Consider the following 13,617-nt stretch of genomic DNA (forward strand, 5'->3'; position numbering starts at 1 on the left):
AACAATAGAATACTCAACTAAATAACATGTTTGCTATTATTGAATTCTACCATTTCATTTAATTCTATCAATTTAAATATATACAAGAAAGTGTATCACAATATATTGCATACTTTTATTAACAACATGAAAAAGCTCTTGCGTAGGCATTGGAATACACAGTTTGCATTATTTTTATTAGCCATTTATTGGATATTATTAATTGGAAATAAAGGAAATCGGGAGATTTCGAAGATGGCCGCCCGCTATAATCATCAAAGGGGTTTCCTTTCCATTGTAGTCCATTTTCAGTTTCTTCCTCATCATCGCACTCAATAGGCGGAAGCCAAAACCCTTGTAAGATGGCTGCCCCCGCCTTTACAGGGTAGAGCACTCGCACAAAAGTCCCTCTTCACTGCCTATGCCCCCTTTGTACTGTCTTTTTCTCCTTCTAGAGAAGACGTGTAATATAGGAAATACGAATTGGAGATCTAAGGCCACGTTTTTATTATTCGTTAATCGAATAAAGCAAACTTGTATTTGATTACATAAAGGCAAAGATGGAAATAACCAATATTACTTCCACGACGTTGCCTTCCAAGCTTAATGTCAGCTCAAGTAGTGTAGTCAACTTTACAAAATGGTTTACTGGTAAATCAGTGGCTTGGCTGAGTGTGTTGTTGCCTTGCGTACCTTCCAAACTCGGCTCACCGTCTTTTAGAGTGTTGTCACTTGCATTAGGCACACGTTCGCACTTCCAACACAGCACTTGTCTTGGATAGGCTAGAGTGAACTCACCTGCCTGTGAAGTTATTTACCTGGGAAGTGTGGCCAGGCTAGGGCGCCCTGTGAGCCACTTTTCGGCTTGCGCCAATCCATGTCCTTCCCAACCTCAACGAAGCGCGTAACTTGGTGAAGAGGACAAGGGAAGCAACACGCGAGGCCTGCCACAACCATACACCCCTACAAGCAGAGAGTGGTTCGTGATCGCGGAGCCCGAACTACCCCTAGTTCCACATAAAATTGTGCCGCACAGAGCATACAGCTAATCTGGATCGAGGAGGCGGAAGCGCCTGAAGTAGGGGCAGGAGAGGGGGCTAGTGGCCTTGATCCACAGGTGTCTAGGGATAAGAAGCATGGTGCAAGCCTAGGGGACTTTGTGGTGGAAAAATAATCATCATACCTATTATTTATCTATACCTCTGTTCCACACTTGTGGAAATAATTTCAGCCACCGTCTGCTACTATGTTAAACTGTGCACAGACTGCTGTAAAGTAGCTACACTTAGTTTATAGGGAGGCCAATTTTTCAAAATGGCTTCGCAGGACACTTTCTGCGCGGGTGCTCAAAAATGGTTTGTAGCACGCGCAACATTTTATTCAGCGCTATTTGTTCGCGCCAACATATGGATACTTTTACCTAGCTCTCAACTCACACGCTTTTGGTGGGTGTCACCCGCCTTGTAAAGAGCTGACTCACCCGCCAAGCCTCCTGCACGCCCATTCATTTCAATGGGCTCTCACCCACCAAAAACAAAATCGGATGTTTTCACCCGCCTTTGCGACAGAAATGGTTGAGAGCTATGCTTTTGTTTACATATGACTGCTGTGATGTTTACATTTCCTGTCCTGTTACCATGCATCCTTAGAGAATGTTGGTATTTGGAATGACTGACAGCTCAGGAGAATGTCGATGAGTGTTTGCTATTGAGCGTTCTGTGAGTGTGAGTCAGGGGCCTGAGTGAGCTGGTGGTGTGACAATGGCCGGTGGGTGCTCTGTCTCCTTGTATATGACTAAGAGAAGCTGGGACCCATACCTGTATGTATGTAAACAAAGCTTACCTACATCACAACAATGACACTCAAACACATAGTCTGAAGCTTGCCATGTTGTTGCTGAGCTCACTAGTATAGCATTTTGCTATCTTGATATTGTTGGTCATTCTAAAAAGACAAGTCAAACATATCTCAAGTCATCGTTAATATGTAGGCCAAGATTTGTTTTAGTACAGCACTATGCTGATTACAATTCCATTGATGGAAACATGGATGGCATTATCAATGTCAGTTTATAACCAAAACAGTTTCTCCATCGAAGTAATAATTAATTGCATATTTTGAACTTGTTCTTTTTTGACTTTTTGCTGAAAGCAATAACTTCTTATATTTAGAGCACTTTGCACAAAAATCAGTACAGCTCATCTGAAAATTATATTTCATTTGAAGCACAGCCTTAATTGTGTTAGCTTCACAGTGGTTCCTGGTGTCACTCCAGGCAAAGGAAACAAGAGAAAATACTCTCTCCACATGTGCATGTGATCCAGGTATTGAAAGCACAAAGCTTCCAATCTTGGTGAACTGTTTTCCTTCATGGTAAGGCATTCAGGAGCTGTATCCATTTTTGGATAGTTCCTTTGTCATTTGAAGAAGTTCAAATATGTATAATGCTTTCTACAAAGCAGAATTATTTATATAACAGATTAACATCTACTAACAGAGCTAGAAAAGATTGAAGCAATGTTATTATTTCAGCAAAATACATAGGTCTATTAAGTGAAAACAGTGATGAGCACTGAAGTCGTCCCTTTTCAGATAGATCAACCCGCTTGCCAAAGTATATTATAACTGAATAATAGAAAGCAGTCACGTCCTTCACAACAGCCTTTCTCACCTCATCACCTACACATTTCAAATCGTTGTTTGCTTTAAACAAAAGAAAACATTCTTTTTGACGCCTGGACATTTTCTTTAGAAATAGACAAAAAACATCAAAATTTTCAGTAATATTTATGTCCCTCCGCCCCAATATGAGAATTGTTTTGTGGAAAACTTTCACCACATTGTACAGAAAAGAAAGCATGATCTCCGCTTTTGTCACTTTCCTTGCATCATGCTCACCACCACCTATGCTGTAGCCTTCAAATATTTGGCACAAAAAACAAGGGCATGTTTCTCCTCCAACAGAAAGAAAATAGGAGTGCACTGACGGCCGGTTGGACAGCAGGTGCTCAATGGCTGTAAAAAGGCTGAACCATCTCGTTGGTACATGCCGTGGAAGTTCTCGCCACTCAACCTGAGCAAACTCACACATCCCAATTAGTTCTTGCCTACACTTGGCCGAACAGGAGAAATTACTATAATCTTTGGTCACTAGATTCTCAACATCAAACTTCATTCTCCCAGTGCTGTGCTGTGTAGGAGATGGGCTAAGCTGTTGCCATGAATTATCTGGCCAGTCTTTTCTTTTTGCAGTATGGTAAACACACTATTATGTCTTCTATAATGTACACTAGCATTATCTGCACTATATGAAGTAACCCGATTTAAATTGAGGGCACAATATTGTAGCTTCTCCTGTATTTGGGTGGAAATCACAACTGCGGTTTCATCACCATTTTCATAGAAATCAAGCAAACAATCTTTCACCCCATTGTCAATATCAAAATATTTTATTACCAATGGGAATAGTTTTGTTACCCTTGTTGGAGGCATCGCTTCCAATGGAGAAAAACCTAAGAGTTTTGCCCAGTCAGAACATGGGCACTATCCTTGATAGAATAAGACCAAGCACGTTAACTACTATTGCATTGGATTTTGTTTTAGCACAGCTTATTTTGCATGAGATACTGGAGTCAGGAAATATATTAGCAGCGACTTTAATTCTGCAGTCCATTGAACTGTAAGAATGATTAAGGATTATCCCATGGTACACACTTGAAACTTCTGCCAGTACTACCTTGTCATGCTCTGTGGTCTCTACAGGGTTAAAGAAATGCTGGATTATTTGCCTTGCAGAGAGTTACTGTTGCGCTCACCTGGTCTCCACGGGGGCGTCGCACAAAACTGGGCGATGAACGTCTGCGCGCGCCTCTTGCTGTGCAACTACTTCATACTTGGGCGCTCACACTTAGGCGTTACCCTAGAATGATGAACAGAGAAGTTAACTCGCTGCGTAGGGTGGGCTCAACCCCCAACGCCCCTTAAACCTCCAACGGCTCCCTCTGTGCTTATGTCTCACCTTAGGTGTTTTAACGATGGGCTCTCCGTCCTGTGTCAGAATGCAGGGGCGCTTTAGTGTTCTTAGGCACTTTCACTGGATCTAGTTCCGTCACTGATCCTACGGCCTGCAGTGGAATCCAGACCAGCTGTGACTCCGTAGTCTCTGTACCAATTGGTTCTTAGTAACTCTTTTGCTTAAAGTGTTCTTTTGTTGCCAAAGTTTCACTATTGTTCTTATTCTTTTTGCAGGAGCGGTTTTGGATATACCAGATTAAGGAATAGACTCCTAACTGCGACGTTGAGCAATATTTATGCAGGTGGGTGATAGCGCGTGTGCGCAGCCTCGAGATGTATTTTTAGATGGTTATTTCTATTGCGCCGCTAACCTGGTGTCTCTATTTCCTTCCTTTGCAGGTGCGGGGATGCTCCAGTGCTGTGACCGTGTGGACCGCTTCGATGGAAACCTGAGAAGACTGAAGCCTCCGGGTAAGTGTTCATTCTCCCTTCTTGTGCCCTTTCTGCAGGTGCGGTGGATCTCCGGAGCGGCGGGAGAGATGGCTGTACAGACGGAATTTGAAGTCTGCTTCTTCTCTGGTAAGAACTTAACTGCTGTTCTTCTTCTTGTCTTTTCTCTTCCTTTTTTCGACAGGAGCTGATGGTCCGTGGTTCCCGATGAAGATGACAGGGCGTGGCTGAAGTCCAGGTAAGCAGGAGCTGAGCAGGCACGATGAGCGTTACGCTGCAGGAGTGCAGAATAACACGAAGCATGTTCTGTTCCTTGGGTGTGGTTTATATAGCCAGATCAAGTAGTCCCAGGTAAAGTAGTTCCAAGCCCAGCCACTCCCTGGAAACTAAATTGCATAGTTCAGTTCTTCTGGACTGGGCTATGTGTGCCTCCATGTTCCCTGAATCCTCATCCCACATGGTCAAATAGTATGAGCCTGGCGCCAAAGGCACCAGGACTGGCTCCAGGAGGGCATTTGTAGACGTTTTGCGGACTTTAAAGTCCCAATGGAAGCCTGCAACTGGAAAAGGCTGGTCTGGCCCTGAAGACTGGGGGCATGCATCGTGACAGTTACTGCACAGACATTTTATGAAAATCTGAATTCTCATGTCCCTGTACATCATTTAAACCTCCATGACCAATAGAAAATGACTTTCCACATGGGATACATCTGGCTTTATATCAATTTCCTTATCGCTAGTGAACCAGTGGGTCTCTACTTCCCACTCTGCGATACACACGCATACGCTTTCTTTTCCTTGGGGGTACATATTTTTCCTATGCTATTTTGAAATTGGTTCACATTATCCTTGCCACCAACTTCAATAACATTGCCATTATCAGTGCCATCACTGCTGCACACACCTAGTATAGCTGCCATTTTAAGTCTATGACATTGAGTGTGGCTAATATACCACTAAAGGCTTGCCTACAACAAGTAACTTGGTAAAGGTTCTTCCTGGTTTTGGCTACTCACTTCTTTACTCTCTCACAGCTGACTTTGTGGTCTTTCCTCCTGGATTTTAGCTAGCCACTTTTACGTTTGGCTCTCGGGTCACGTGAGAGACTTTTTTTCGCTGTACAGAAACAAAAATAGTGGGAATATTAGGGAAGGAAGACATTAAAGTTTATTCCATATCTCGTACCCATTGCTGCTGGCTCAGAACTGGAAGCAAGCAAGAATAGCACTACAGTGCAAAAGTGGATGACAGGGAAGCACATATTACATGAAACACCACATACTATTATATTTTTATTTTACATTGTTTTTAATGTGTCACTTGTCACAATTTGTCACATGTCATTGTGTGTCTAAAAGCACAACCTGCACCACTCCCAATTGTAGTAGAATTCAAGAACACTTTCCTTCATAGTGAGGTTTGTATTTGTAACCTTTCTCAAGAGCTATACTCCTCAGCCAATCACATTGGGGCTTACAACACCATTCTCATCCATGGAGCAGAGCATGTCCACAGTGAGTTACTGTAAGAAGAGTGATTATCACCCTGCTAAGCCTAAGTAGAGCAATTCTAGAAGTAAATGGTGGAATTATCAACCTGCAAACATACGCACCTAGACCACAAACGGCTCTCTTAAAAGACTCCCATAGCTATTCAGACAAATAAGTGACTGGCAAATAGCAGGGGAGCAGATGGATAGCCGTGGACAGCACAATTTTGTCTCTAATATCATTAAATCTTGACAAGCAAAAAATAAAGTTGCTTTAAGTCACTAATCAAATGTTTTTAACCTTCTGAATAACAACGAGCTGGAAGTTTGTGACAATGAATCTGCATATCTATGTTTATTACGCAACTTCTTTTATTACATGTCTTAAATCACTGAAAGTACAGTGGAGTTAACTAGATTTTTCAGGTTAACATTATCGTGCATTCTTGCACATAAAAGTTTACCATTCAGGATGTGAAAATCAAAGCCACATTTATATCCGTTTGGCTTAACATATTACTATAAGGATTTACATGTTGTCATGTGGCTTTATTATGCAATTTGTGTTTTTTGTAATTAAACTCCAGAAGACAATATTACTGTTGAAATACAACAATTTGAGCCAATAGTTCCTTTTCCCCACCACTGCACTTACCAGCCTTCCAGCACTTGGTGGGAACTAAGTAAGTAAGTAGTTCCAGCAGCAGCACCTCCGTGCATTGGACGAGCTTGAGCTTCCCAGAGCTTCCCAGAACCACGACAACAGACAGAATGCCACAGTCAGCAGCACAGCTACCTCTTCAGGCTTCAGCAAGCCGACAAATGGACATGAGGAGGAGAACAGCAGCCAGCCATACAGGCAGTGCACGAGTCGGCACATGCGTGCACTGCCTGGAAGGTTTCAAATTATAAGAGCAATTATGAGAATGTCAAATAAAAGGCAGGCATGCCACACCCTGCGCACATTACTTTTAATTAAAGTCAGGTCAGACTCAGAGTCTGATAGTGCAGTGACTGAGGTCTGTCGGTCACACAGCACTGGTTGCATAGCTACAACCTGGGGCAAAAGGAGGCCTTCACAAAACACTCAGGGAAAGAGATTATATCTTATATCCAATACGCCTCATCTGGGGATGCAAACCTTCCTGTTACATTTACGTTACAGTATGATACAAAACACTGACAGGTATATAGTCATTGTTATTCATATTTATTTATCAAAAACGATTATTGTGATCCTTATATCTAACCCTACCCAGAAGAACACCCTGGCTCTCCAAGATGTTCACACCCTTGGTTGCGATGCTGCGCCGCCTATCTAAAAGGATAGGAAAAGAGTTTCACTGAGCCTAAAACTACAATGAGAAAGTTACTCTCAATAAAACAGCTCAATCTGGGAACCTGTCCAAGGAGAAAATAGAGCAGGTTATATTTGGCGAAGCAGTTCACGAAGTGTGCTGAACCAACCCGTAAAAAGGAAAATTCTTAAATAAAAAAACAAATTGAAATACTTTCAAAACACCAATTATCTTTTGTGTTTTTTATGTGTGTCTATTGCTTTTTATTTTTGGCACATTCGAATGAACAGTGTGAGTTATTGTACCCACGAGCAGACCACTGCCTGGCGCCCCCCCCCCCACGAACAGTAATAGCAAGATTTTTAAACTACAGGGATCGCAACGCCCTACTGCAACATGCGCGAGCCAAAGGAACTGTCGCATTCAACGGCTCCAAAATCGCCTTTTTTCCAGATTACGCAAGGGAAGTGCAAAGGACAAGGCAGCTCTTCGACCCCCTGAAAAGACAATTGCACACGATGGGAGTCAAGTACGGGCTGCTCTTTCCTGCACAACTCAAAATTTGCCACAAGGGCACAACAGTCCATTTCAGTGACCCCATGGAGGCTTGGCGCTGGGCTGAGCAGAATATAGAAGGGGACTGGTCGGCCCTTCGCGAAAATAGGGGGAGAAATCGAAGACCTCCGCTAGACCAGTAGCGAGAACCCCGACGACCACCGGCACAGGACCTACTGGAAGACTTGGGGGGGTTGGAATTCCCCCCCTCCCCACACAGCTCTTGTCAATATCCCATGGCCACGCTGCAATACCCAAGCCGCATTACAGATCCTTTCTACAGCACACACATACATGCAACAACAGGCAACATATACCCACCTGTAGCGGCCGCGGTAAGCCCCAAACCCTAAAGCAGAAGGAAAACCTCCCCCCGTCCCCCCGAGAGGGCAACAAACTCCACGGGTTGCACACTTGTAGCCTCCCACGGGGATCACCTTTAGAGGAGTATTTCCCTCCCCCTGGGTCCCGTCTAGGGGAAGGCTACTTTCACTTGAACGTAAGTTTAGTACATGTTAGGTGTCCGGTTGACGCCATAGATTCGATGTTAGGGCGACCAATGCTTCTAGTTGGGAGGAGTATATGGTGGAGGGTTAGGGGTTTGTTAAGTACAGCTTCAGTAGGGACCAACCGAATTCAGAGCGGAATATGGCGGGATTGGATGTCCAGACCCCACGAGCATGGCTCTAACAGGCGTACGGCGCCGCCGGAGGCATTGTGGGCTATTACCAGTACACACTCCTATGGCAGAGGATAATAATAGGGCTGACGCCCTCAGAACACTGAGGCTCATGTCTTGGAACGTTAATGGTCTGGGCAATGCAATCAAGCGTTGTTTGGTGTGCCAATTCCTGAACAGACGGGGGGCTGATATATTATTCCTATCCGAGACACACCTTGCAGGCACAAAATGTACCCTATTCAGACGCACAAATTATAAGCTAACATTCCACTCGGGCTTCACGATGGGCTCAAGAGGCGTCATGATCCTAGTACATAAAAACCTTCCCCTCCACCTCCACACGGTGACCCATGATAAAGGCGGTAGATACATATACGTGATGGGTGAATTATGGGGGCAGTTCGTCGCACTGATTGCTATCTATGCACCACCAACCATTCTAGAGTCACTACTCACTGACATCACCCCGCTAACCGCCAATGATACATCCAACTGCATGATACTAGGTGGTGACTTTAACAAAGTCATGAATGTAACCCTGGATAGATCACATTTACGTAACAGGAACCCCAACATCCCCACCAGGCTGGCCACATTAGTCAATGCACTCGGCCTCTGCGATGTGTGGAGAGAACTCCACCCAGACACTAGAGCGTACTCTTTCCACTCGGGGGCCCATGCCTCGCTCTCCAGATTGGATTATTTCTTCACTCCTGCAACCGACCTCTACAGGGCACAGGAAATAAACATGCTGCCTAGAGGTATCTCTGACCATTCTAGGAGTGTCCCTGAATGCCCAAGGGGTTGCGGTCAGGTCGGATCGAGGGGTCATATGTGGTGGCATTGCCCGAAGGTACAGGCGCACTGGGAGAGGGTAAGGGGTTGGCTTGCGGAAGTCTCAGAGGAACTGCTCCCCCAGAACCCCTGACGGTGCTGCTGGGTCCCCCCCGAGAAGACACATATAGATACCCCAGAATGTGGGAAACAATGCTAAGGGCGGGGAGGGAGGCCTTGGCCCAGAAATGGAAGAGTCCGGAGACCCCCTCAAAGGAGGACTGGCTAAAGAAGGTGAAGCAGATGTTCTTGATGGACAAATTGACAGCAATGGTAAACAATAACTCTGGCTCATTCCAAGCGAACTAGTATGGGGTGCAGGAGTCCTGGGGATGGGATGTTCATTGAAGCCCGGTGGGGGCGGGGGGGAAACAGCCAGGAGCGCGGACGAGGGCGGATGCCCATGAACCGGGGAACGGTGATCGAACAACAGTCATGGAACACTTCAGCGTCCACAGTCACTTCCAAGCTCTGGTTACATATGTGCACTCAAAGTGTCTTCCAGGTATTTTGCACTAGTTGAAATGTGCTTTTGTTTTTTCCCCTCTTTGTTTCTTTTTTTCTTCTTATTTTCATTTTGTGGGGGGGGCGGAGGGAAGGAGGGGCTGGGGTTGCAGGGCGTACCGATTGTCTATTCTTTGATCATGCTTTGACCCTGTCTGTTATACCATGAAAATGTTAATAAAACCAAAGATAAAAAAAAAAAAAAGAAATGTTACTCATAACATCCCAGAGGATCCCACCGGTATGCTGGCGCCTGAACAGCTACTATCTGGGTGACTCTGAGCTAGTGGACAGACTACAGGAGACTACTAACACTTATTTTGAGCTGAACACACAGGCGGGAACGAACCCTGAAACGTTGTGGGAAGCCTATAAAACCGTGCTAAGAGGCGAACTAATATCATGGACGGCGGCCCAAAAGAGGCAGCACATGAGCAAGATGCTTGAAGCAGAGACTCATGTCAAACAGGCAGAGGAGGGGCACATAAACAAAAACACGCCAGCCTCTAATCGGGCGCTGCTACTAGCACAAAAAAGATTTCAAAGCACTGCGATGGACAACGCGAAACAAGCGCACTCTGCAATGAGAGCAAGGGTCTATAAAACAGGCGACAAGGCCGGCAAGATGCTGGCATGGCTGGAAAGGAAGGAGCAGGGACGCAGCCATGTCCGGAGACTCGAGGCAAAAGGGTCAAATGCAGGGATGACGGACCAGAAAATAACCCAAGGCTTCGCGGAATACTACGTTGAGTTATACAGTGAACCCACAACACCAATGGACGCTACAATTATGGACTACATCAAAACCCCTACCCTAAACGAGGCACAACGGCAACAGCTGGAACGGGAGATCACAGAGGATGAGATCCTAGGTGCCATCTCTGGCCTCCAGTCCGGTAAGACCCCTGGCCCTAATGGCTTCCCGGTGGAGATATGGCGAAGGGTAGGCACTAATGTGATTGCCCCCCAATTACTGCAAATGTACCTCCATGCACGAGAAAAAGGCATTCTCCCTCCAGACCTCCGAGAAGCAACGATAGTGGTGATACCCAAGCCGGATAAACCCACGGAAAGATGCAGCTCGTACAGACCCATCTCACTCATCAACTCTGAGACTAAAATACTGGCAAAACTGATAGCGGACCGCTTACAGCAGGTAATTCCCTCTCTGATACATCCGGACCAATGCGGCTTCATGCCACAAAGATCAACTCGCATGAACCTCTGCAGGCTATTTACAGCGCTGGAAAGGGCCAACAGCATACAGGGGCCACTAGCCCTGTTGGCAATTGACTTTGAAAAGGCCTTTGATTCGGTGAGATGGGAGGCTGTCTGGACCATAAAAGCGCCGCATGGGCTTCGGTGAGATCTTCATGAGTTGGGTGCGGCTGCTGTATGAATCCCCGGTTGCTAGGACCAAGGTCAATGGCTGGCGATCAGAACTGTTCGGGATGGGAAGGGGTATACGGCAGGGCTGCCACTATCGGCCATGATATTCGCCATCGCTATCGAACCCCTAGCGATCCTGCTGCGAAACACTCGAACCTGGGAAGGCTTCCCGTGGTCTGAGACCTGGGAAGACAGAATATCCCTCTATGCGGATGACCTACTCATCTACCTGAACGACCCGAACGCTACCTGCCCCAGAATTGTGCAACTGCTAGAGCAATACGAGTCATTTTGCGGTCTACGCGTGAATTGGTCCAAATCCATCCTTTTCCCTATAGGGGACGCCCCGCCTGAAAATCTGGCGACGGTTCCCTACCAGATCGAGAAAGAGCAGTTCAAATACCTGGGAATCCACATCACGACGCATCTTACGGAATACACAACTTTGAACCTCTCCCCCTTGGTAGCGAGATTTGCAGATGACACTCGCCATTGGATCTCCTTGCCACTGACGCTGTTGGGTAGGGCAGCTTTGTTCAAAATGATCGCCCTTCCTAAATTCCTATACATCCTGCAAAACGCGCCATTGTACATCCACTATCAGGACTTCCACAAAATCGAATGCATCCTCCGGAAATTGCTCTGGAAAGCAGGACACCCAAGAATTGCTCTTGCTACCCTTCAGAGGTCCATCTGGGAAGGGGGGATCGGGCTGCCCAGACTGCAATCATACTACTGGGCCAGCCAGATGGAGGTGGTGAATGATATGCTCCACGGCAACGGGAGCCTACCACACATCAAGGGTTTCCACTGTAACACCACAGCCAAGCCAATAGAGCATCTCTACAGAGACCTGGACCATCCTCCGACACCCGACATGGCATCACACATAACGAGAGTTTGGAAGGAAGCGCTTCGATACTTAGGGTGGGGAGGGAAAATAACTCTGGCCCAACCATTGTGGAACAACTGCAACCTTCCCGAAATACAAAAATTGCCAAGATGGCCCGAGTGGACCCAGCGCGGAATTTCCAGTGTTGGGGATGTCGTGCATGAAGATAACCTGGCGACGTTCAAGACAATGCAAGAGAGGTTCTCCCTGCCGGATACAGAGAGGTTCCACCATATGCAGCTAAATCATGCGTGGACGGCCCATCGACAGACCACACAAGATCTACCCGAAAGTTCCCCGCTAGAACGAAACATAGCCCTAGACCGGGTTGAGCAGAAGGTTACCTCCACCATGTACAGTGTAATAACCTCCTTCGCGACGCCGGAGCTATCCAGTCTGAAAGCCAAGTGGGAACGCGACGTGGGCCCGCTCCTTCCAGAGGACTGGGTGGAGGCCCTGATGTACCCGCGAGAAACAACCATCTCCTCGAGACTCCGACTCGTCCAGCTGAAGATCCTGCATCGCACCTACTACCCGAGAGTGGCCCTCTTCCGCTGGGGCAGGGCCTCAGATGCAAGATGCCTACGATGCAAGCGAGAGGAAGTTACCTTTTTTCATATTCTGTGGGAATGTGGTAATATTCAGCAGCTCTGGCAGAAATATTGTGACAAATTGTCCAGCGTCCTGGGTAAACCGATACAGAGTTGCCCGAAGCAATTACTTTTGGGGATCTCCGGTGAATCTGATCTCTCCCGATACGAGAAACTGCTGTTGTCAACTCCAATGGCTGTCCTCAGGCGGAACAATGCACAACTGTGAGTCTCGGAGCGCACACCTAGCTACAACCAGTGGGTCACGGACGTGGACATATGTGCAGTAATTGAGCATTGGGTGTACAAAGGAAGAGGTTGTCCGCAAAAAGCCGAGAAAATATGGAGAAGGTGGGAGTAGGATGGCTGAGGGCCAAGAGCAAGTCCTGTAGGCGCTGAGACTCTGAGAGGCCCACTGAAGGGGAAATACTGGCTCTGTTGGGAGCACCCTATGCCACAAGGTCACCCTATTCCAATCCCGACGGACTGTTGGACCGTGGTCCTTGAAGCTGAGTTGTTAATGTTATTGTTTTCCCGTCTGCCTCGCTCCCTCTCTGCCCCCTCCCCTCACCCGTTCGCCCACCCATGTCCCCTCCCTAGAGCGTGAAGAGATGGATGTAATGTTGTTTTAAACTTGAAAATTAATAAAATCTTTGATTAAAAAAAACAGTGTGAGTTAATGCATATTTTCACTGGGGAATTTCGAAAGACACAACAAATGTAGTAAAAACTAATCTTGCGTCATATAGACACTGGTCATTCATGATTTGTTAATTTGTGCATGTATCTCATATAAGTTAGGGATATCTGCATGTTCTTAGGTCGACCGGTCTCGATGATATGTTTATTAAAATCATCTTCTTCAGGACCGATTTCTTTGTGCAAAGCATCAGTCATCCACCCATCAGACGTAACAGGACGCTTTGCCCAACCTAAGGGAT

This window comes from Ambystoma mexicanum, chromosome 3q (genome assembly GCF_040938575.1).
Source record: "Ambystoma mexicanum isolate Mex_15411 chromosome 3q, UKY_AmexF1_1, whole genome shotgun sequence".
NCBI lineage: Eukaryota > Metazoa > Chordata > Amphibia > Caudata > Ambystomatidae > Ambystoma > Ambystoma mexicanum.